The sequence below is a fragment of the Patella vulgata genome, chromosome 9 (genome assembly GCF_932274485.2).
Source record: "Patella vulgata chromosome 9, xgPatVulg1.2, whole genome shotgun sequence".
Lineage (NCBI taxonomy): Eukaryota > Metazoa > Mollusca > Gastropoda > Patellidae > Patella > Patella vulgata.
Genome location: NC_065887.2, coordinates 15,258,377 through 15,284,221, shown reverse-complemented (window position 1 = coordinate 15,284,221; position 25,845 = coordinate 15,258,377). Strand labels below are relative to the sequence as shown.

Genomic DNA, 25,845 nt, shown 5'->3' with positions numbered 1-25,845 from the left:
CCTTAAAATCATATATATTCACCAAACACCTACAGAAAATGTAAATTCAAACGGTCTTCTTCAATTATAGACCAAATAGTCAACAAAAATTGCAAATGGAGGGAAAAGGGAGAAAGAGATAATATGGAAAGGTATGGCCGCCCAAATTAAATGCTCTGCTAAAATATATATTTTTAATACGGCGAAACCTTAACACCGGGCTAGCACACAATCAATCTCCTCGAATTGTCCGTGCGATTGTGTGAACAAAAAATCGACATAATACTTATTAGTTTATTATTGACGTCATCTCGTGATTTATGAATGTTTATTCGCTGTTATTATTAGAGCAAAATGGCTAACCAGTAAGTTTATGATAATCATGAAGAAAGGGACATCGAGTGCAATGAAGTCAAAAACAAAATTTTATCGTCTTTGTATAAGTATGCCACAGAAAGACATATCTGTGGTTCATGTGATTGATATGACGTACACATTTAAAGATACACGAGCTGACAGATCGTAAAATTATGTTTCGCTGCATCCAAATATATTTATATTAAAAAAGGTCGTTTGCTAGACCTGTTCAATTTATTTTTCAACAAAAAGGACGCATGTTGTATGGGCCAAGAATAATAAAATTATAAACCCAATTTAAGTTGTCGATGGCTGAATGGTTAGCACGTCGGTGCTGTATCATAAAGTCTGTCATTGAGTCAGAGTCCACTGGCGTGGTTTCGAATCCCCGGTTGTACGTGACAAGGAGTAGGGTCGCCTGTCCAACCTCGTGGGTTTTCCCCGGGTCTTCCGGTTTCCTTCCACTGCTAAAGACCCCTACGCGCAAGCGAATTATGGAAATAAAATTGAACCATATGTTAGTCCCGAAATGACCTAGTTTGTGTCGATTGGACGTTAAACCCCATTTTTCTCTCTCTCTCTCCAATTAAGTCCACAATAAATTAAAGTGTTACTGAATGTCAACCACTGTGTCTGTCGTTGTCTGGTGGCGCTATCGATCGTCCATTCAATAGGTATATTATTGTGTTTAATAATGACGGTTACGTATGTTTACCTTGAAGTATATCAAAGGATATTTGGGGCAACAAATATATTTCCCTGTAGGCTAGTTGGTGGCGTGCAAAGATTTCGTCATTCCCGAGACCAACCCCATGATTGTATGCCACCAAGACTGAAATATAGGCCCTGCATTCATCAAGGGAGACACTTTAAACATGTAAAAACACATTAAAGATACATTATGTTAGATTAGATAAAGAGCTGGCAGTTCTCACTATAATAGTTAAAACCTAGATAATGTAACTGGAATTTGCTGAAAATATCAGTCAAATTGATCCACTCCGAACCGAGATATTAGCGATTGAATTTTCGGCCTATTCTCGATCATCATTACTAAAGTCGATTATCTATTTCACGATTAAATCATGAATGGAAGTCGAACAGCAAATCGGAACCTAATCCAATAAACATCGCAGGCTAGCAATGACACCGAGAGTTGATTATGGTCTGGATAAATTAATTAATGTCTAATTAATAATTTAGATAACATTTCAGGCCTAAAGAAAGTCCTGCAATTGGTAGATTTAGCTCTTTATTCAAATTAAGTACTTCACCTTTAAAACAAATTTCACTCTTTGAATGGAGACCCAGCTGAAAAGAATACATGGGCCATCGCTTCCTCTGCCACCCATCATACCACTCAGGTTAGTGATTGTGAAGGAAATATATCTTTGATTAGACTTTGGAAATCTTCGCCTGTCCATAAAAATATGATTTTCGATATTTCGTACCCACCCTTTTATTGGGTTTCAAGGAGTGCGGTCGCTCGATCCCAATGCCTTCTCCACGATGGGTCAATTCTTGGATTTTGATAATTAGGTCTAGTAAGCACGGTTGAAAAGTCGGGATACGAACGCTGACATTCCATTCCTAGTTCAAGTATCCTTCCAATTCGAGTCCTGTCTTTTGTAATATTCTACTTTCTAAATAAACAAAGATAGCCACGACAATCGTGGAAATACCCCCTCCCACCAGCTATGTTTCAAAAGAAAAATAGCCATTAACAGACACTTCCGCGAAAGGAGAATTTGAATGTTGACCAAATGTTACAATGAAACGGATCATGGCGAAGGAAACCTGACGATTTTGTGACAATTTTAATAATGAAAACTCATTTCCCAAAAATCGTAAAACAAAGTGGCCTTTTTTGGAATTATTAGGTAGGGGGACCCCAGGTAGATTGTTCAGAAAAAAAATATTGATATCAATGATTTAATGTTGGATAGATTGGCAGCGGGAAGTTGATATCAAAAATGTTTCCATAACCCGAAACCCGAAATATTATTTCTGGTTGACAGGTAATGGTCTTGCTAATAATCCAAAACTTCCGTCGGACCCCCTATTTTCACTCAACCAGCTTGCTTGACAACAAGAATCGCCAACCGTTAGAAAAAAAATCTTGAATCAATTCCCCGAGTATATTCCTGACGAAACAAATTCTGCACTATTCGGTCTGCAACAGCTTCACTCAGATTACTAATATAGATCGACACTAACTGCTTAGAACTAAATTTATGGCTTCCTGTCCGGGATATACTCCACAGACCATCATTTCAGGTCGAAATTTTTTCAAAAAATATCTCTGGGAGAGCCCCCCTCAACCCCCGCTAGGATGTCATTAATCCGATTTTGACCTGGATTATTTCAGGTGAACTCACTCTCTCTCTCTCTCTCACTCTCTCTCTCTCTTTTACAAGGTCTCTCTTTTACAAGGTTACAAGTAATTTATAGGATTAATTACACAACCAACACTATGTCTTACATGGACTCAAAAGATAAAACAATTGAGATTTATGTATAATGCGTGTGTAGGCTACTAGAATGTACATCGATTATTAATCGTTTCTTCCATTTCAAAAGAATTGTTTGATGATCTGAAAGAGAATGAAATGGCCACCTAACATGCAAGCTGTTAGAACATCACGTCTTGCTATCTTCATCTAACGACGTAGACTTGATAATATAGTGGCACAGGGTGAGCTTTGTTAAGATTAGGTGATTAATATTTGATAAAGATGATGAAAATAATAGTTTATGACAAACAAGGGAATAATATCATAATAATAGGAAGCTTGTCATCATTTTTACCGTTATGTGTAGTGTGTACCTTTTAAAGCATGACCGCCATGCTCACAATTTTAATGGATTAATTCCAACACTCCTATGTTTTCTCTTTGAAGTGGAATTTTTAGAATGTATAAATGTTTCTAACGAATAAAAACGGCATTATGAATTCAGGGGCGGGTACATTATTTTTGATAAGAAGAGGTGCAAACTATTTTGTCGTGAACGATGCGAATCAAGACAAATTTGGACCTTCTTTTTGTACCGTTTTCCCAGAATAAACCCACGACAAGTGAACTAAACAGGACAAAGAGAGAGAGAGAGAGAGGGGGGGGTCTCCACTCGACACAAACTAGGTCATTTCGGGAATAACACATGGTTCAATTTTATTTCAATAACTCGCTTGCGCGTAGGGGTCTCTAGCAGTGGGAGGAAACCGGATATATATATATATTTTTTTAAATTGTCAATAAAAGTGTGTGGTGTGTGTGAGGGGGGGGGGGGTGCGCGCAATATTTGGTTTTTATTCATGCAAGTTAATTCAATTTACATATAGACACGACAAATTATTTGTTAAATTCAACGAAACTAATGTTTTTGTGGCCTTCAACCAACTGTCTCATAAATACTTCGCTTGAATTCCTCTCTTCTGTCCATACTCTTTTTATGATTAATCCATTTATAGTATTATAACTGAATTCGTCTGTCGTCTAAATTTTCATAATAAGTTCTATCCACCCTCTGCCTTTCTATGAAGTCGTTTCTTTATTAATTTAATAGCAACCATGAACTATGGATTTTTCATCGTGTCTCCTCAAACAAATGCCACGTTCTATGTATATACACACAGGGTAGAGCTGTCTCTAATTATGCATTTTCATGAGACCGGGGCAGTATTGCCTAATATAAATCCACTCTAAGAATTTATGATATTGAATAAAACTAAGAACTTTTGTTTGATGCTTAAGTTTCAAACGAACGCTTTTCCTGTGTGTGGAAATAATAAAAATCCCGTTTCTGTGATATGAAATAAATTAAGAATCGCTGTGCACAAAATCATATTTTTCTTTCAAACGACGTTTGTGTCTGGGCTACAACAGTTCATATTTGACTAAACGTTTCAACGATAATTAAGAGTGTCGACACCGATTCCTTTTGGGATTGTCAATAGAATTCTTCCATAATGGGAACTGTCTTCGAACTTACACATGTTTTATCGGCTGAAGTGTAGTCGGAGACCGGGCACAGTGCCACAGTGGGTATGATTTCATGATTTCTTTTTTTTTTTTTTATTGAATTGACCCGAGAGAAATTCAAGCGGAGTATTTATGAGACAGTTGGTTGAAGGCCACAAAAACATTAGTTTCGTTGAATTTAACAAATAATTTGACGTGTCTATATGTAAATTGAATTAACTTGCATGAATAAAAACCAAATATTGCGCGCACCCCCTCCCCCCCCCCCCCCCACACATTTTTCAAACCCATTAGTTTTCAAGTGAAACGGCAAAACGGCTATGGCTGTCGCACTATACAACTGTGCCATATTTTGGGCATGCTGGATAAATTGATTTTCCGATGTGGACGGAAATGAAAAGGAAAATTATTTATGTTGCTCCCATTTTCCTAAAAGCACACAGATAAAAGGGGACACTACTCTAGCAGATGGCACTATTTCTTCCTCTGGCGTACGAGAGTACAATTTATGCAGAACAGAAAAATGGTTTGATTTTGTTCTTTCTAGTTGAAGTGACAGCTAAAATTCAAGCGATTTGATAGGTATTTATAATTATTTTGATTAAATGACAGTATAATCTTTATTGCAAAATGACTATAACGGATAGTTTTTCTTTTGTAATTAGTTTTCTCTGATAAAAAAACATTTCACATGTGCTCGGATTTTTTTCTTTCGGCCTCGCCACTGTTGTCGTTAATGTTTGTGTTGTGAATATGAATGGGTTTGTCTGTTGCTTTGTTTATCTGTCCCCCAGTTTCAGTAACATATCACCCAGTAATAGTTAATCAACCATTATAATATTATTGACATAAAATGTTATACACAGTGCAGCAAGGGCCTCAATTCATAATCATAGATCTCAGTACCGGTAATCTCATCAGTTTATTATCTATAATGATATATAGATAGAACTCAATGACCATTGAATACCGCTCGGGTTATTCAATGGTTCAAGAGAGTGTATCCCTGCGCAATTTTATTCTATAACTACATGCAAATCTCAAAATACACTGTACTATCTAAATTATCATAAAAAATCATTACCACTAACTTAAAATTCATCATAGGTTCCGTCCTTTTTTCTTTCTTTTTTAAAAAAATTGTGGTTGCCTAGTTGTGACGTCCTTACAGTTTGACGTAGTTCTGTAAGTGACGTCATTCTGGACAAAAGTAGTACGTTTTCAAGCCATTGAATACAACTATAGGTTATTCAATGGCCATTGAATACAACTATAGGTTATTCAATGGCTGTATTCAATGGCCGTATTCAATGATATTTGCTTGTATTTGCAGGTAGTTATAGAAATAAAATCTATTATTGTAGTAGGCTACAGCGACTGGAAAGTTTGTAACAAACCAGGAACTAAATTACACTGTACTGTACGTCTACATATTATATACAGGGTATAGTCAATTGTCTTGAATCTCTCCGTCAGTCATTCTTTTGTTTTGATTGTAGCCTAATGTAAATGTAGGCTATTTATGTCAGTGTTATTAGCTGCATGTATATTGTATGGAACTTATGTAAGACCAAGGGTATACAATAAACAGGGGGTATACTGAAGCAAATAATAAATAAAAGATTAATTGACGTGATTTAAATTGACATGATTTAAAGTGTACAGACTATACAATAAAATAACTGCAATCATCCAGATTCGTGAAATAGAATAAAGTTAAATTATTATTTAGACATTTATTCACATGACCAGCCCATAATCAACTCTCTAGGTCATCGGATGGTCTCGATTTTCAATGGATTGAAACTAGAGCACTATTCTTAATTAACATTAGATATTTTGATGTCTTTGTTATTTGATAGATGTATCTATGTACATGTATTGGGAACACAGTGTTATTTATAACTGAATACTAACCTACCGCTGTGTGCTTTCAAATTAATGTGTGGCGAAACTGTTACATTATCACTTTAATGGAATTGAGCGTTCACTAAAATTGGACTTTATTACAGCTTTACACCATGTTACTGAAATTTTCAGTGTATTCAATTTTCATTATTTTTAATTCTTGCTTACAGAATATTCGCTATCACTTGCCACATTACAGAATATTTCTGTGGTAGCGAATATTCTGGAAACAAACCCTATCCCATACATATGGGTATTTTCCGGCGTGGCATTGGAGCAAGACAGAGGGTCTGGCAAGGAACAATGTATAGTCATTTGGATAGGACAAAAAAAAACAAGGTCCTGTGTACACATTGGCATGCACGTACCTATGGAGTATACTGTGGGACAGCAAGTTTGGTCGGGTTCCTTGAACTATAAAAAGTAAACCAGCGCATTACAATTAAAGCCCCAATATTCCAGAATATATGTTTTTGTAATATATTATACCGTAATTTAAATAAAATTAATTTTTATGGTCATTTTTAATTTAGTTTGGTTTCGTTGATTTCACACCACCATGCTTATCCATCTATTCTTAGACAAATATAGTAATAATAATTATTTTCATACAAGCGAGCGGATTTTCTATGAATTTTTTTAAAAAAATGTTTACACTCAGATTCAGATGTGCTTGGGTACATAATACTTTGTTTTCACAATAAAACAGAATATATTTTGAACTTTTTAGACACATGTGAATGAGGTGTATTGGTATATTTTTATTCAATTTCATAATAATAATTATAGGCTTCTCTTTATTTTATTTAGTTAATTGCCCAGACAGTTATATGCTGTATTAAGTTGATATGCCGGTACCTGCAGCTATCCCCTTTATCCACTTTGAAGTATTTGAATATTTAGTGTTGACATTTTCTCAATCTGTGGTCTCGGTGCTTGTTTTTTTTTCTGATCTATGTTATATGATTTGTTTGTTCTGTCTAGAAAGGTTTTATTTAGCTATATTTTGATGTTGTCTGATACATGCCTTTAAAACCAAACTAGAGTACAAGAAGCAACTACCGGAATTACTTCCATAATGAGGTTATAAAGATGCAGTATGTAAGATTTAGATAAAGAGTTACTGTTCTTGCTATAGTAGTTAAATAGATAATGAGAAATGAATATATTGAAAATATCAGTCAAATTACTTTATTCTGTGCAAAGTTATGAGTGTTTACGGTTTCGACTAAATGTAGCGTAGATTGTTGATTATCGTAGCCATGGACATGGTACTTGACAATCAAGACTTGAGTGTTATATTCGGATTCAGAGATGCACTGCAAATCACCTCTGACACCCTGATTTTTAAGAATTCTAGCAGAGGAGAGTCTGAGACCCTGCAGATATTCTGCATTTGCCACTGAAGCCATGTCTTCAATATGGATGGTTGTTTTGAATAATTTTAACTATTGCTAAAGGGCTGATTTGATACAAAATACTAATCACTTGAGTGCAGTATTTTAGAAAAGTAATCCAACCCTTTCTTTATCTATCCACCTTCATTAGCCCAGCCGGTGCAGAAAAGAAGGACATCAAACCCAATTTCATTTCATGTATTCTTGAATTTTGTTAACATCACTTGTAATAAATACTTTTAAATATTTGCTGTTTTCTTACCTGAGTTTGAAATGAAATGGGGTTTAAGCTAACTTCCGACAACCAGGCTAATGAAGACAGACATACATGTACAGCATACAGTTTTGAATTCCAGCTACGGTAGGCTACATGTATTAAGGGATCTTTTACGTATACTTCAACATGTACCCAGGACCTCATAGCTGTCTGTCCTGCACCTCTGTCAAGGGAAACGAGGGGTTTACATGTACATAGGTGATGCATGTTCCTCAATCCCATTCAGATATCCTGAATAAAATATTGTTTAAAGAAAAGATCTGGGATTGAACCTATGATACATCTGTCAGTGAACCAGCGCCTTACTCATTGAGTCACCATGGCTTCCACCTTAGTTTGAAGACATGTTGTTACCACAGTGTTGACAGTAGTCTAATTGTTGGTAGAGATGGGCTGATATTCAGTCGATGAATAACCTGGGGTAGTAAATAAACATGGACATTATTATTCACAAACTTGTGAGAAACAATTGATTGCCGATATCTCATTCATTGATTGGAATTACATGTAAATATAGACTTTTCATTATCTGTCTTGTGCCATATTTCCCTCTTCTCCTTGCAATAGAAATCAATGGCACCCCCCCTTGAGGCAAGTACGAAGGTTTAAGAACACTTGTTTTGTCGCATGTCTTGTGTATTGATCTCTCTTCTGTCTCTATCTATCATTGGCGACTGAATGATTAGAAAAACTTGTCAAGAAATTTGCTGTTTGAATTACCCCGTGTCCTAGGGTGGTGAGAGATAGAAGGGAAGTATTGATACAACTGCTAGAGGAGCAGAACTTTGATGTTTTTCTCTCGATCTGTCTTCAGTGCCACTTTATATTTCCTGATCCTATATTATTACTTCTCTCAAGTACTTTTATAGTATTCAATCAATAGCTAGATAATAGGGTTTTTTCAAGTTATTTTAGGACTTATGCGCATGAAAGATACCTAGCTTATTTTGAAATTTGTTTCTATGCTGCACTGACCAAATTCTCTATTGCAATACACATATTCATTCATACATATCAATATTAGTGTTAGACTACAGAATATATGTTCGAATCTGCAATAAGACACAGAGATGCACTCCCATTATTATTTTGGCCATGGTTTATATTGTACTCTACCCCAACCAGTTTCTACATGTAAGTCTCTATGCGTGAACATAATTCATTATTCACTATAATTGAATGAAACATTTTATGATGAATTACTTCATATTCACTGTAATTGAATGAGACATTTTATGAATGAATTACTTCATTATTTTACTATAAATAAATACAAAAATGTATAAAACAATTTAAAAAAAATTATAATTGCTTTTAAACTTTTATGAATTAATTTAGATACCATATTTTTAAATAAATTTTCAATCCCTACATTGGCCGAGAAAGTTCATCGAGATTTTCAGGCATGGTTTCCCATTGTCATTGGTGCAGGACGGAAGGCCTGACAAGGACAGCTGTCTAGTCATTCGGATGGTACGAAAAACCGAGGACCCGTGTATACGATATAGGAGTAGGCCATAGTGCCTCTGCCCGGGCAAAATTTCCCTCCTAGCACACTGTTTAGCATATGCCCGTCTTCGTTAGCCCAGTCGGAGCAGAACAGTAGGACGTTAAACCCCATTTCATTTCACTTTATAAATAAATTGAAAATGTTTGGGGATTCTTCTGATTTTGTCTTATCTTTTTCGGTTGTTACACAATCTAAAGAATGAATTTATGAATTCCTTTTTATCCTGCTCAGCTACCAATATGGCCTGTATAATAAAATGAATTAAAAGGTTATTTTTTATTGGTTAAATTGATTGAGCGGCATAGATTTTATTCTGCTAGATCAAGAAAAGATTTGATGAAATCGACAAACAGTTAGTTGACTTGAGGCCAATTGCAAACATTTGTGTTAGAAGTTGTTGGCTTATTTCAGTCTTTTGAAACTGGTATTGAAGAAAATGACTTCAACATTTTTTACATAAGTGAATGACACAGTCGAAGGTTATCACTTTAAAGTTGTCAGAAGAGAAAATTAAAAATTCTTGTAAAGTTTGACTAAATTGCTTCAGTTGAAAGGTTTCAAATTTAAAGTTTTTTGAGAATGAAGTAATTAAACGTGCACGTTGTGACATCAAGATAAACTCAAACAACTCTCTGAGAAATAGTTGTTGCAGTTATTGGCTAAGATAACGATGCTAATTATGTTGTTGTAAATTTAGAAATTGTAATTGTCTACATATGTATCTTACTAAAACTCCTTCTCATTTAAAGATAATCTGTGTCATATACAATTTATATCTGATCCTATATATCACAAGTCATGTCTACTGTTAAAGGGGTGGGTTGTTGGCTGATTAGGGGTCGGGGGCGTGGAGGGGTGAATGATCCAACACATACACTTTAGATCACAAGGTCTGTCACTGAGTCCAGGGGAGTGGATGGCCAAATGGTTAGCACATGCGCTCTGTATCATAAGGTCTGTCATTGAATCAACTAGCGTGGTTTTGATTTCCCGGTTCTACGTTACAAGGAGTAGGGTTGCCTATCCAACGCTCCCTACGCGGCAGCGAGTTACTGAAATAAATTTGAACCATACATGTATGTTAGTACCGAAGTAACCTAGTCTGTGTCGAGTGGACTCTAAACCCCATTTCTCTCTATCTGTGTCATTGAGTCAAGTGGTTTCTATCTCAGACATGTTCAGGACAAAGACAAGGGTCGTCTGTCCAACAACCTTGTGGAAATAATTCAGATATTTGAAGCAGTCAATAGATAAATTAAAATTAATTATATCATCATCAAATCACACAGTTTTAACATGGGAAGGTATCTTTATTTACTGATGAGTGATGATGTCATGTTTGTGAAGATCTTCAACTCCCACACTAGTCAGATCAATCAAACACTGGTCCAACAGTGGACATTTTCCTACTTTTATACTCTTGTATTAGTCTGGCATTTATAGTAGGTTGTGTCATTCATTTATAATTTATTTATGTATTTAATGTAAACATCAAGTTTGTTGCTGGCATTTATATTAAGTTGTGTTATTCATTAACAATTCAGTTATTTTTTTAATGTCCAACATCAAAATTTGTTTCTGGCATTTATACTAAATTTTTGTCAAGAAAACCAAGAGGTTGGACAGGTGATTCTATTCCTTGTCGCATACAAGCTGGAAATTGAAGCCCTGCCACTTGACTAAATGACAGGCCTTTTGATCTAAAGCACATGTGTTAGACTCTGACACCCAATTCTCCCGACTTATTAGTATATGCATATATGGAAGGAACCCACAAGGTTGGGTAGATGAGCCTACTCCTTGTACAAGCTTTGAATCGAAACCATGCCACTTGAGTCAATGACAGACTTTTTGATCAGCTACCCAGCCCCTCAGCTTGTTTGTACATGCATATGTAGTTATCAATACTTTTATTGGTATATATATATATTATATTCTGACACAGATTGATAGAGTTATGGTGTATATTACATTGTTACAATACTAAAAATTATGGATTTTGTTGTGATTTACCTCATGTCCTCGTCCCAAACTGTGTTTTCCATAATTGTTATTTTGATATTTTTAAATATGACACTAAAATAGAGTTGATTCTTTGATACATCACTGGTATCTGATATCTTCTGACACAAGAATGCTTTTAATAGAATTCACTTGATTATGGTAAGTCTATCTTTAAATCAAGGTGAAAACAATGTACATTGTAATTTTATAGTAGTTGATTTGTCTAAAATTAAATACATGTACGCACACATGTACCGTACAGACTTTGCTCCTTTTTATCCTCCTCTTAAAAACTGCATATAAATTTATCAGGAATAAATTACTCAAATACAATAAGTCATACCTGTATAAATCAGTTATTGATTCTGTGTGGTTTGAATTTTGAGAGAGACATAAATTCTGTCAATGAGTCAAATGTCAAGCTTTCAATCCCGAATGTTTTACGTGACAAGGGGAAGGGTGACCCCTTAACCACTATATCCCTCTTTGCACTAGAGGTACCTATTTTGTTAACCGCCATTTTTCTTTCATTTCTCTCCAAATCATTTTGGAGCACAAATTATAACAAGCCTGTACGAGAGAGAGTTTAACTCCACTCGACATAAATTAGGTCATTTCGGGACTAACATATGGTTCAATTTTATTCCAATAATTCGATTGTGCGTAGGGGTCTTTAGCAGTGGGAGGAAACTGGGGGACCCGGATAAAACCCACGAGGTTGGATGGGCAACCCTATTCCTCAGTCCTTGTCACCTACAATCGGGGAATCGAAACCAGGCCAGTTGACTCAATTACAACCCTTATGATACATCGCGCACGCCCTAACCATTCAGCCATCCAACCCCCGCTAACAAGCTTGTACATAAGTACGCTGAAATGTACATTAGTCTTCTAAAGTGGAATTTGAGATGTATTTTGGAGAATCAGATGTTACTGCCGTCATTATAGCTACTCAGATAGTCACATGCATTAGATTTCGATCAGTAAAAAGCTAAAAGTAGCCTTTATCTCAAATTAACTAGATTCTTGATCACTGTACAAGAGACAGTTGGTTAAGACGGGTGTGACACAAAGAGATGTTCACACACTGTCTTATCATTAATTACGGAAATAATGTGTCAAAGTTTAGACAGGAACGTAATGAAGAGACTATTCAGAGATGGTAATACTCAATGGAATTAAGGGCAATAAATCAATAGAAATAGACTATGGCTTTTAATGACAACTTTTTTTTAAAAAAAAGAAGAGATTTCTCAGCTTCACTTGAACAATTATCTGATCAAATTCTGATCTTGGTTCCTAAAAAAAAGCTTTAAGGTTGTTTTCGTGCTTACTTTACCTTTCCTCATCACCTCATTGTAAGTCCAGTATGGTAATTATTTTTATTTAAATTTAGACACAGAAACAAAAATATGTGAACCATATACATGTACATTTTGTATTGAATTTGTTATACATGTATACATCTGAAAGTTGTCTGGGTAAATTTTTATCCAAAGTTAACTTGGACATAAGACTGGTTCAGGGAAGTAAACCAATCAGTCTAAAATGAGCCACAGTTGCTGAATTAGTGCTGGACCACATCACTAACCTGGAGGTCCAAGGTTCGATCCTGGTTTAGGCCAAGAATTTCTGTGAGATTTTTCAGCATGATTTGACTGATTTGTCAGTGGTGCTTGATGGAGGGCATGGCAAGGAAAGTGTCTGGTTGATTGAATGTTATAAAAAAAACGAGATTTTGTGTTAACATTGGTGTGCATCTAACTGAAGCCTTGGCAGTTAAAATTTGATGAAGAGCAGGTAGAAACACTGCTGTCTAGGCAAAATTTCCCTCATAGTATACAGCATTATAGTGTATCATCCATCTGTTTCTAACTTGGTTAGTGCAGAAAAGTAGGACTTCAACCCCTTTCCTTTCATTTCTCAAAATGACTAAGTACTGTAATGTAATATTTAAGTATAACTTGAGTTTACGGTTGCCTGACCGACCCTACTTTTTCAGCCAAAATTGCGGACCGTAAACTTTTTTTGATCATTTCCAGGACATATAAATCTGTCTTGGCTTGGTTTTATGCAAACAAATTCCAATACTTCAATTTTGATATTTACAAGTTACAATCTGATTAAAATACAGATCTATATTTCGTTTCGTTTTTTTATACTTTCGATGGCCTACACTACATGAAGATCTGACAAGTTATAGCGATAGGTCACGTCAGGGGTCAAAAGACCGACTTATGACCCTATGATGTCAGACATTTGATTAACCAATCAGCATTGATGTTACTAGTGGATTACCCACAGTTTCGTGCAAAACACGTCTAAAGCTCGCCTTAACAGACCGTTTCATCGGCTTATCCCTGACACCATTCAGAACACGAGTTAAATAACAACTCTTCCAGATCCAAGTGTAGTAAAGACAAGTAAAACGAAATTTTGAACTATAAAAACGAAACGAAATAGGATCTGTGTTTTAACCTGATTGTACAAGTTACAACAGTCCAAAAAGTTATGAATTTTATTTCAAACAAATTATTCACAATTGCTTATACTGAAAATCTTTAATAAAAACATTTCCTTGGATGTCCAAAATTATGTGTACTAAATAAACTTGGCAGATTATTATTAAAAACAGACAAATTTATTATGTTTGAACAATATCATTTTTTTTCCCCAACTTGATATTTTAAAAAAAGACTTTGTTGATCAATTAGTTGTATGAGTGTATTGTTTCGTGTGACCTCACACTAATGAAATATATGTATTATGTATACTGTAAACTTAGTATCGAGAAATTCTGTGAGAATTCGTCAGTTGTGAAGTAAAGGGAGTATTGAGAAAGTGCTTGCCGTGAAGAACGAATGTTTGCTCTAGGCTTTGTTCTGATGAGTGTTGCACGGCATATTTAATTGACATTGATAATATTGAGTCTAATATTAGGCGCTCTTCGATCTTCAATGGAAACAAAGCCAGGGTTTCTATAAAAACACTTTTCTGACGGTGTACAATTTGTCTGCTCCAAAAAATACATGTGGGATTTATTGTAATAAGTATTTGAGATGTTATGAAAATGAAAAAATGGTTAAAAATTAATAATGTTTGTAATAACTGTATGATATATTATGGCATTATGGCGTTAAATTTTATAATGTGGATTTAATGAGTATTAATAATTGTCCCCCGCCTTTCGAAGAAAGCAGGGGACTATTAAAATGGGTTCGTCCGTCTGTCTGTCCGTCTGTCCGTCCGTCTGTCTGTCCGTCTGTCTGTCCGTCACACTTTTTGGGACACAATAACTCTCTTCCTAATTGAGCTAGAATGTTCAAACTTGGTGTATGTGTTTATTAGGTCAATGCCTTGATGGAGTTCGAAGATGAGCATTTTCCGCTTAGGGTAAGCAGAGATAAGCAATTTGATTGGTTGATGCTTTGGGACACGATAACTCTCTTCCTAATTGGGCTAGAATGTTCAAACTTGGTGTATGTGTTGATTAGGTCAATGCCTTGATGGAGTTCGAAGATGAGCATTTTCCGCTTAGGGTAAGCAGAGATAAGCAATTTGATTGGTTGATGCTTTGGGACACGATAACTTTTAATTGAGCTAGAATGTTCAAACTTGGTGTATGTGTTTATTAGGTCAATGCCTTGATGGAGTTCGAAGATGAGCATTTTCCGCTTAGGGTAAGCAGAGATAAGCAATTTGATTGGTTGATACTTTGGGGCACGATAACTCTCTTCCTAATTGAGCTAGAATGTTCAAACTTGGTGTATGTGTTGATTAGGTCAATGCCTTGATGGAGTTCGAAGATGAGCATTTTCCGCTTAGGGTAAGCAGAGATAAGCAATTTGATTGGTTGATGCTTTGGGACACGATAACTTTAGTTCTAATTAAGTGAGATTGATGAAACTTGGTGTATAGTTTCATTACAGTAATACCTTGACTAAGTTTGATAATGAGCATTTTCTGCTCAGGGTAAGCAGCAATTTGATTGGTTGATACTTTGGGGCACGATAACTCTCTTCCTAATTGAGCTAGAATGTTCAAACTTGGTGTATGTGTTGATTAGGTCAATGCCTTGATGGAGTTCGAAGATGAGCATTTTCCGCTTAGGGTAAGCAGAGATAAGCAATTTGATTGGTTGATGCTTTGGGACACGATAACTTTAGTTCTAATTAAGTGAGATTGATGAAACTTGGTGTATAGTTTCATTACAGTAATACCTTGACTAAGTTTGATAATGAGCATTTTCTGCTCAGGGTAAGCAGAGCGATACGCAATTTGATTGGTCGAGACTTTGGAAAACAATAACTCTCCTACTTTGATTGTTAGACTATAAGTAAAGATATACTGTTTGATTGTTCAATACTTTGTAAAAGATAATTTGTGATAAATTTATATGTGTCCTCTAATTATTTTCCTTTTCGGCGGGGGACATCAGCCTCACTGTTGGCTTGTTAATATTATGGCAGTATGACATTAAAATTGGGTTATAGATTTGATTGAGTCCTTTTCTTTTTAACAGCAATCATCGGAAAAGGGGTGGGGGGCAGAGGAATCAACGCATGAAATTATATTAAGTTTTTTGAAAGTTGAAATTATGACTATAAATTTCAATGTACACAACCGTCTTCATTAGCCCAGTTGAAGTAGAACAGTAGGATGTTAAACCCCATTTCATTTCATTTAATGATTTAAATGTACACAAAGCTCTGTTTAATTTGAATAAAAAGTTTATTTTATCAGTTTTTCACATTTCTGCAGAGTACTAAGTGCTATTGTGTGCCTTGAGCATTAACTTTGATAAAATTGTGCGCAATATAAGAACTCACTATTATTATTACTTAAGTACAAATTTGGAGTGTGGATTTAATTGGAGCTGATTTTTTTTTTATACAAAACGTGTCTCTAATTAGTTCATGCTTTGCTGGTGTAACCACTATTAGCAATGGCATCTTCCATTTTTCTTCAGAGTTTTTTCTTTTGTGATTGCATTGTGATGTAATTAAAAATGTTTGTCAGACCTCTTCTACGTGACATAATTGTTCGACCCCGAGCGTGTCATGACATGAATTGGAAATGGAAACTCATTATAACGTGCATGTATAATTATCAGATGTGCAATTAGCAAATAGAAATTCTATAATGAGATATTTGTTACAACTCTCTTGAAAATGGGAATGTGAGTATTGCTCCAGAAGATGTCCAAGTGAAATTTTTTGTTTCCTGTGTTGAAGAGTGAGCAAGTGATAATGAACTATACAGATTATTTTTCATTGTGATTTCAGAACATTTATTGATTTCCATTTTGGAATGATAAGACCAAAATTTCTCAAGATATTGAATAATTTGAATTTGCAGAAATATATTGGCTAAGAAAGTTACTTTGGGCTTTTTAAAGGGATTTTCCTCCGGTTTCCTTCCATGGCTGAAGTCCCCTATATGCAAGCGAATTATTGAAAAAAATGTTAGTCCTAAAATGAACTAGTTTGTGTTGAGTGGACATTAAATCCCATCTCTCTCTCTCTCTCTCTCTCTCTCTCCCTCTCTCTCTGTCTATTTGGTAGTAACTAAAATAAGCAGATAATGTGTAGGCCACAATTGTAGCAGAACTTTTTATGTAAATCCATATGTGTGTCCAGGCTCTTGTTTCAACCCTATTTACTATTATTGACTGACTGACAGTGGAATTGACTGGCTGGAGATCTTTACCTTTCAGTCAATTTATAGGCCAAAGAATTAGAATTGCAAAGAATTTGACATTAAAACACAATACATTCAGTTAAATCTATTGAAAAAAAAACACTTAAAAGCGAGAATTTCAAATTTTCGAAGAAAGTCAAAACATAGTTATTTGTATGTCTTTTGCTCTATAGGTTATCAAATCACTATTATACGATCATGGGCATTATTTCCCACCCTTAAAAATCTATGACACAGGAAATAACAACACAATTACCTCCCCTGTTTTGCTATTGACAACATGGGGCAGCCATTTTCCACTGTTGGAATTTGAAGTTAAAAATGATATTTTTGCCAATTTCTCAGCTGGCAATAGCGAATTATAGGATTAATAGGATTATTCTTTAACAAGGTAGGACTGTTTATGGATACCATTCTATTTTAAGGCTTTATTTTAATACATTTTAAAAATATAACTTGAAAATTTGCATTTGCAACTTTAAATATATTTTAAAGACTTCATATTCTGTGAAGTAAGATAAATATGGCAAGATTTTTTTAAGTGGAAGCCCCGGTATGCACTGATTAAATGTTTGCTCACGTTTCATGTAAACCTGTAACACATAGTTGTGTGAACTAAACAATTAATTAAGTAACACATGTTTGGTTGGGTGGATTAAGCGTGTTGATTGTGTAATTTAGCTGTGTGAAACATTAATGGACTAACTTGAAGTTTGTGATCGTCATTTGAGGCATTCAGCAAATCCTTGGAAACGATAATTTTGTGAAAGTTAGATCCCTAAAAGGAATGTCAGTCCAGAAATGGTTTAATTCTGTTCAGTATTTACAGATCTATGATGAATCAAAAATTTGTCAACATCAACTACAGACAACATTTTCAGAAGTCAGTGCCACATTATAATCTTCACCAAAATCTTTTGATGGGCCTCTTATAACCTGAGAGGAGTTGGATGGCCGAATGGTTAGTGCGTGCACGATGTATCATAAGGTCTGTCATTAAGTCAATTGGCATGGTTTCCGATTCCCCGGTTGTACGTGACAAGGAGGAGGATCGCTTGTCCAACCTTGTGGGTTTTCTCTGGGTTCTAAGGTTTCCTCCCACTGCTCAAGACCCCCTACGCACAAGCAAATTTTTTGAAATAAAATTGAACCATATGTTAGTCCCGAAATTACCCGATTTGTGTCAAATGGACGTTAAATCCTATACTGGGCTAATGAAGACGGGCATACGCCATACAGTGTGCTATGAGGGAAATTTTGCCCGGGCAGCGGCACTATCGCCTACTCTTATATCGAATTCCAACTGCCAAGGGATCTTTTACGTGCATTCTAATGTATACACGGGACCTCGGATTTTCGTCTCATCCGAAAGACTAGACAGCTGTCCTTGTCAGGCCCTCCGATCTGCACCACTGACAAGGGGAAACCACGTCGGAAAATCTGGATGAACTTTCTCGGCCAATGCAGGGATCAAACACCCTACCTCCAGGCTAGAGAGCCAGCGTCTTAACCACCTAGCCACCGTGCCTCCCATCGTTTTAACATATCCCAAGCTTGTATGTGTCAAAGGAGTAGGATCACCAGCCCAAAGTTATTGGATTTCCTCCCACTGCTGGGGGGTTGGATGGCCGAATAGTTAGCAAGTGCGCGCTGCGCTGTATCATCAGCCTGTCATTGAGTAAACTGGTGGGGTTTCGATTCCCCTGTTGTACGTGACAATTAGTAGGGTGGCCTGTCCAACCTCGTGGGTTTTCTCCAGGTCCTCTGGTTTCCTCCCACTGCTAAAGACCCCTACACGCAAGCCAATTATTGAAATAAAATTGAACCATGTGTTAGTCCCGAAATGACCTAGTTTGTGTCGAGTCGACGTTAAACCCCATTTCTCTCTCTTTCTCCTCCCACTGCTAAAAAATCCATATGCGCAAGCAACTTATTTAAATGAAATTATTCCAAAATGAACTAGTTTGTTTTGAGTGGACGTTAAACCCAATTTCTCCTTTCTTATCTGTACTATATAAATCTTTGTTTATCCACCAATAATAAAAAGGAATTTAATTAATATTCCCAATTCCCATGTATCATAAAGGTCATAGCTTCCTATCTATATGTTAAACGATGTTCTGTTTTAAACTAATTCGAACACCATGTCAAGCTATGAGAATAGAAAAATAAAGTTGAGTTGATTAACTGATTGTTCCAATGACTGATTTCATGTTGATTGCATGATAATTGCTTTGACAATGGGGATGAAATGGCGATTGATAATAAGGAAGGAACGAGTGATAACTTATTTTAATGATCAGATAATCACTGTCGTGAATCATCTTATTAATTACTTGTTAATTGCATTAGTGATTAGATTGGCATTAAATTCATTTTCTTCAAATTAATAAGGAATTCCTGACATATTGTGTATTGTGTAGTAAATTAATCAACCAGTTTAAACACTGTAGATTTGAAGCGTGAGTAACTCAATACTGTAACTGTTCTGTAGAAATTGTAGTTAAAGTAACTCAATAAGATTTGAAACTTGGGCAACTCAATACTGTAGAATTTTAGTTAGAGCAACTCAGTACTGTAGATTTCAAGCTTGAGCAACTGAATACTGAATATTTGAAACTTGAGCAACTCAGTACTGTAGATTTCAAGCTTGAGCAACTGAATACTGAATATTTGAAACATGAGCAACTCAATACTGTAGATTTGAAGCCTGAGCAACTGAATACTGTAGATTTTTAGTTAGAGCAACTCAATACTGTAGATTTCAAGCTTGAGCAACTGAATACTGAAGATTTGAAACTTGACAAACTGAATACTGACGATTTGAAACTTAAGCAACTCAGTAGGGCTACTTTAGATTTGAAACACTTCATTGATGTCGATTTGAAGTCTGATCAACTCAATACTGTAGCTTGAGTAACTTAACCTATTCAGATGCGCAAGGCACATGCATTCTCTGGATTCCACAGATATATTCAAATGGCGCCCACTGTACCGATGCAGTGTTGAAATACATTTATTTCAAGCTATATAAATCTCCTCGATCTGTAAGTTTTTTTAAAGGGGAAAATACATTTTGGGTGTAAGTTTTTAACTGTGTTAATGATTTATCTCTATTTTAATAGGTATATTGTGTGATCGATACAAGTCAAGAGGTTTCTGGTTTAATGTGACATGGGGTAAGTCATTTCATACCCAATTTAAAGATAAAGTGTTTAGTTCTACCAATAAGTATTTTATTAGGAATATAAATTACAATATGGAAGATCAGTAGTGTTATTGACTATTGTTGTGAATCTCGATGTAAGGTCAGTTTTTGGACCAGGATCTGGATGCATACACTGACTTAGTAATCTCCTTTCTCTTCTTGGGCAATGCTCTTCAAGTCTGAGGCTCTGCCAATTTCAGTACAATTGACATGAAACCTGTCATACTTGTTCTTTGGATTGACTTGAATTTTAATTGGACATAATTCCAAGACAGCTTCAATCAAATTATTTAATACACTCAAATATCTTTTCACAGTGAAATCTCCTGTATCAAGGATGGATAAACTTTTGCACACACACACTTATATGAACACGAATTGACGCTATGATATTAAGCCCAATATTCTTTGGACGGACATGAATTTTAATATGACATCATAATTACAAGATAGCTTCCAATCAAATTATATAATACGCTCATACTGTTTTTTGCAATAAAATCTCCTGTATCAAGAAAGGATAAAATTTTGCACACGCACACTAATATGAACACGAATTGACGCTTTCAAATTAAGCCCAATAATCGGCTTGTACAAGTAGAGTTCATGTTAGTGCATAAGATTATTAATAATGAAAAAAAAATTAAATTGGGTTTAATGTGTTACTTTTCTGCACCAGGCGGTCTAATAAACACTGGATATTGGTAATAAAATCTTTTGGATGTGCAAACTGAAATATTTCTTAATTTTGCGTTAAACACATTTTAGGCAAAATAACTTTTGGTCTATGGGGTCAATTACATCAAGTTATAAAATGTGAATTATGTGCGTCACTGATTGCATGTCAGTTTAGCTGTTGATTATTTAAAGATATGTTTCTTTGAGAATTAAGATTGAAATTACACTACTTAAATGGGACTGATTTAACATGTGGCCTATTCTCACAAAGGCAACTTACTGGACCTGTTACAAATTATCAGCAGGCACATATATTTACAGGTTTATCCAAATTATCTTTAATTAAATGGTCTGATTACTTGGATCATGAACCACTTGGCTGATTCCCACAAAAGTATGGCTGTTATTGTAGCTGACAAGTTGATTAACTTCTTAATCTACAAGTAATAATTAACTCTTTGTAATTGGGTCGAAAGTAGATTGATTTATGATACCATAGCGGGTGGTTCATTGTTTTATCAATCAGCTTTTTCAATCATTAACTGGCTGTAGTTGACTAAAACAACCGATTACGATCCCTGATTGGGACTGTAAAACAAAATCTGCCATTCAGGCACCTGTCATAGATATTGTCAGGCACAAATTCTGGCTTCATCTGGTGCTTGTCTCTTGTCATGTCCTCTAGCACAGGTTTGTCTATTTGCAGCATATTTTATTAATATGTGGTTGTATATTGTCTTCACCCCCGTCCGTCCACTACTGCTTGTGGATGCTCTAGTTATTGATATTTTTGTTTTAAATATCAGGTACTAGTTCAATAGTGAAAACTTAAATCCTTATTTCCATGTCTACGAAATATATATAAATTCTCAAAATATTTTTTATTGTCATAAATTAAACAGTTGGTGAGAAACAGTATATGGAGTATACCTGTCTGCATGGGGGTTGGGTGGCTGAATGGTTAATGCATGCATGTTGCATCATAAGGTCTGTCATTGAGTCAAGTGGTGTGTGTTTGATTCACCACTTGCACATGACAGGCAGTAGGGTCGGCTATCCAACCTTGTGGGTTTTCTCCAGATATCTGGTTTCCTCCCACTGCTATGGAGAATTGAACCATATGGTAGTCTCGAAATGACGTAGTTTGTATCGACTGGACGTTAAACCCATTTCTCCCACTCTTTATACCGGTCATCATTAGCCCAGATGGTACAGAAACATAGGATGTTAAAACTCTATTTTTTTATGGCCGTATAAAAAAGATAAATGTTTAAGTAATTAATGAGTGTCATCTATTTATTTTGGGATTGAGGAGCGAGACACAGGCCATAGTGTTGGTTTGATTTATTAGAAACATCATATTTTCAGATAAATATTATATATATTTCTGGTATTCAAATAAGTAACATAAATAACCTTCAGGGAGGATCTCTTTCGTATGCTAATTACAATAGCCTTAAAGGTAACTTTTAGTGTAAACTACCAGTACTTTACATTTAATGCTAATTGACTGTCAATGGTAGCTATCGGGGGAATGACTTAGTAGAACCGAAACTATCAAAATTCAGTTTCTTTTAAAAAAAGCTACATGGAGACGTAGATTTAACTAATAATTATAGTTGATTTATGTGATAACTAGACTTGAATATCGATATGGATCAGTGACTCAGGTAATAACAACATCACTAATGACTTCACATACATGTCATAAAGGCCAACTAACCCAAGTATGCTGCTTAAAATAACAATCGGTCGAAAAGTCAGTCAATATTCAATGAATTATTGAATTTGTCCATAGTTGTCTTTGTGCTGTTATTGGTAATTAGGAATCGCAGAACTCTCTAAAGCATTTAGCCAGCAGTGCAACAATATCAATTGATAATTGATTGACACATGAAAAAATAGTGCAGATTTGCTTTAGGTGATGACAGTCTGTTGGTAACAATTTCTGTGTTGAAAGCTGTCAGTTAAAAATAGGTTTATGTGTTCAAATAAAATAGACAATGTTGTATAAAGTAGCAAACCTGTTCAAATTCTGAATAATTGTCTCAATGATAGGTTAATAGACTTCTTTAGTATATATCTTTTACATTTTTGTTTTGGCTGGTTCGCTAACTTGGAGGTCCAAGTGTTGGCGTAAAAAGTATGTTCCTCAGAATTTTCCAATGTAGTTTCCCTTTGTCAATGTTTCAGTGGGACTTTGAAACCCATTTCATTCTTTTCATTAGCTCGGTTGGTGCAGAAAAGTAGGCTGTAACCCCATTTTCATTTCATGTTTTTTCTTTTATTAATTTTCAGTGGCGTTGGGTGTCAGAATGGTTAACGCGTGCGTGTTGGATCACAAAGTCTGTCATTGAGTCAGGTTGTGTGGTTTTGATTCCCCAATATGTTAGTCGCCTGTCAAACTTCGTGGGTTTTATAGAGGTCCTCTGGTTCTCTCCCACTCCTAAAGACCCATACACGCAAGCAAATTAATTAAATAAAATTGAACTGTATGTCAGTTCTGAAATGACCTAGTTTGTGTCGAGTGGACGTGAAACCCCATGTCCTTCTCTACATGTATCTCTCTCTGTTTTATTAATTTTCCTTGATCAATGTACACCTTGTGTCTTTTACATCATAAAACAGTTATAAATTGACTTGACAACCATGACTGACTTATTTTACGATTTGTTTTATTGGAAACCTATGTTTCATACTATGGTGTGAATTGCGTGATTCATTTCAATACGTGTATGGGACTTATAGAACGTATCACAACTCACATCAAAACATAATGATACTGTACATATAACATGTGGAGAGGGGAGGGATTGGGTTGTCAAATGATATTAACATATGCGCTTTAGATCATAAGGTCTGTCATTGAGTCAAATGGTTTATGTGGTTTCAATCCAAAGCTTGTAGTTATACACGATAAGGAGATGACATCTACCTTACACCATAGGTTTTCTCCATGTCCTCTGATGGTTTCTTCCCACCTCTACAACACATGTTAGTCCCGAAATGACCTAATTTGTGTTGATTGGACATTAAACCCAATCCCTCTCCTTTATAGAACTTATCAGGACTTGATCTGACATCAGTACAGAATAATACAACTACATACTTGAACTGTCTCTTGTTACAATACATGTTTAATATTTCATTGCAAGTTTGTTTTCATCAATAAAATGCAATAATATAACATACATTTGATCTGGATTGTATTAAGAATATTATTTTTATAAGCTTTGAAACATCATTGATTTTTGTTCTGCAATTCCAGTTAAAGACAAGAGTTGATGGAAGTGGTATTAACGAAACATTTTAATATTAGTGTAAGCAATGTGTCTTATCTCGTGATATTACAGCCGTAATTAATTCAAAGCTTAATTTCGCAAAAAATCTGCAGATATTTCTTTATGAACTGTGCATTAATCGTATTCGTGCTATGAAAAGTCATATAATTCCTATTAAAATAGAAGAAAATCATTAAAATGGTTGATTGCCTCCAGACTGCTGTTAGTTGATAGGAACCTTTCACCCCCATCGCTTGCAGTGGAGTAGTCCACTCGCTATAGTGTCTCCTTTACACCAAATAGTATCACCACATCAAGTCCACTAGACTATGACTGTACACTTGGGTTAAGTTCCACTCTTTCTTGTTCATCTATTTAGGAATATGATTAATTTGTCAGGGAAAGTTAATTATAGAATCAACTAAAAGGTAAGCTCATTTCTTAGTTACTCCCATCTTTGTCTTTGTTTATCCATCTGCTTGTATCAGTGATCACATGCGTTACAAAAGAACAAGTTATGTAGCCATTATACGGTCTGTTTATATTGGTTACATGCACACTAGTTTTTTTTAAAAAAAAACCCAGCAATACCTTGATCTATTTATTGGAATCAATTTTTATTGACTGACCTTTCTTATGTCAAAATAGATCTGTGTTTTATATTAGTTAAGTCGATTGTCATAAATCTGGATGATTTAGTCTTATCAAATGTAGGTTAATCCAAGCTGACAGGTAAAGGCAGGTGGTTTTCTTTCATGTTGAAAATAATCAGAGCTTCTGTTTTTGCGCATTTAAAGAAAAAGAATTCTTGGCTTAATTTTTTAGGTTATCAAAGTGGGCTTATATCATGTGACATATTTTGTTTTGTTCGGATGGAGATCTTCATCTTCAATTCCTTTAGAAAGTTAAAGACTCTAGATGAGATGTGTGATTTTAGCACTATAGAATCTCTTGCAAGCTACAATATTGTAAAAGTTGAATCTATAATAGGATCATCAGTTCAAAAATCCTGTTCAGTATTTTATAAAGATATTACAAATTGAATTATCATATTTCGGGACAAACAATTAATGATTTGATAATATTGGGCAGGTGAGTGATGTGAATTTTGGCCAGACGGCTAGGTTTCCCCCTTAATCTGCGTAAAACTCCAACTGTCAGTTGATTTGTTACATGTATGTGGACTATCAATCGGTACAAGGAACCTTGGTTTTTTGTTTCCATCTGTGTAATTAATCAAACTTTTCTTGATGGCTGTGCAAGAATTACCAAGAAAATTAAAAAAATAAAGCAAAATTTGTCAAGAAAAAAACCCAAACAAACTAGAATGCATGTAATTCATGTTCTTATTTACTTGTTTTGTTTGTATGGAGATCAAAAGGAAAAAAAACCAAACTACACATAGTATATGTGGATAACTACTTCCTTATATTTTTCAATAAGATTCCAGTCTATACAATTTCACCAAGTTTTTAAACATTCTATAAGACTATCACCAGATTTATTTATAAATAGGTAAAACAAATTAAAAATTGATGATCCCAAAATTTTGAAAATCAGTATGAC

At 35.1% G+C, this 25,845-nt stretch overlaps 1 protein-coding gene across 3 annotated transcripts in view; it reads left to right on the top strand.

Moving 5' to 3' along the window:
* The first annotated feature begins 4,792 nt into the window (after positions 1 to 4,792).
* Positions 4,793 to 25,845, top strand: part of LOC126832585 (zinc finger CCCH domain-containing protein 10) — a 69,131-nt gene continuing 48,078 nt past the window's right edge. The window contains exons 1-3 of one of the 3 annotated variants that reach the window (XM_050563426.1): positions 4,814 to 4,898; positions 17,942 to 18,100; positions 20,238 to 20,291. The gene's annotated coding sequence lies outside the window, so the exon portion shown is untranslated. Of the gene's footprint in view, positions 4,899 to 17,941; positions 18,101 to 20,237; positions 20,292 to 24,578; positions 24,708 to 25,845 lie in introns of those variants that run through there. The other 2 variants (XM_050563424.1, XM_050563425.2) reach the window with 2 other exon arrangements.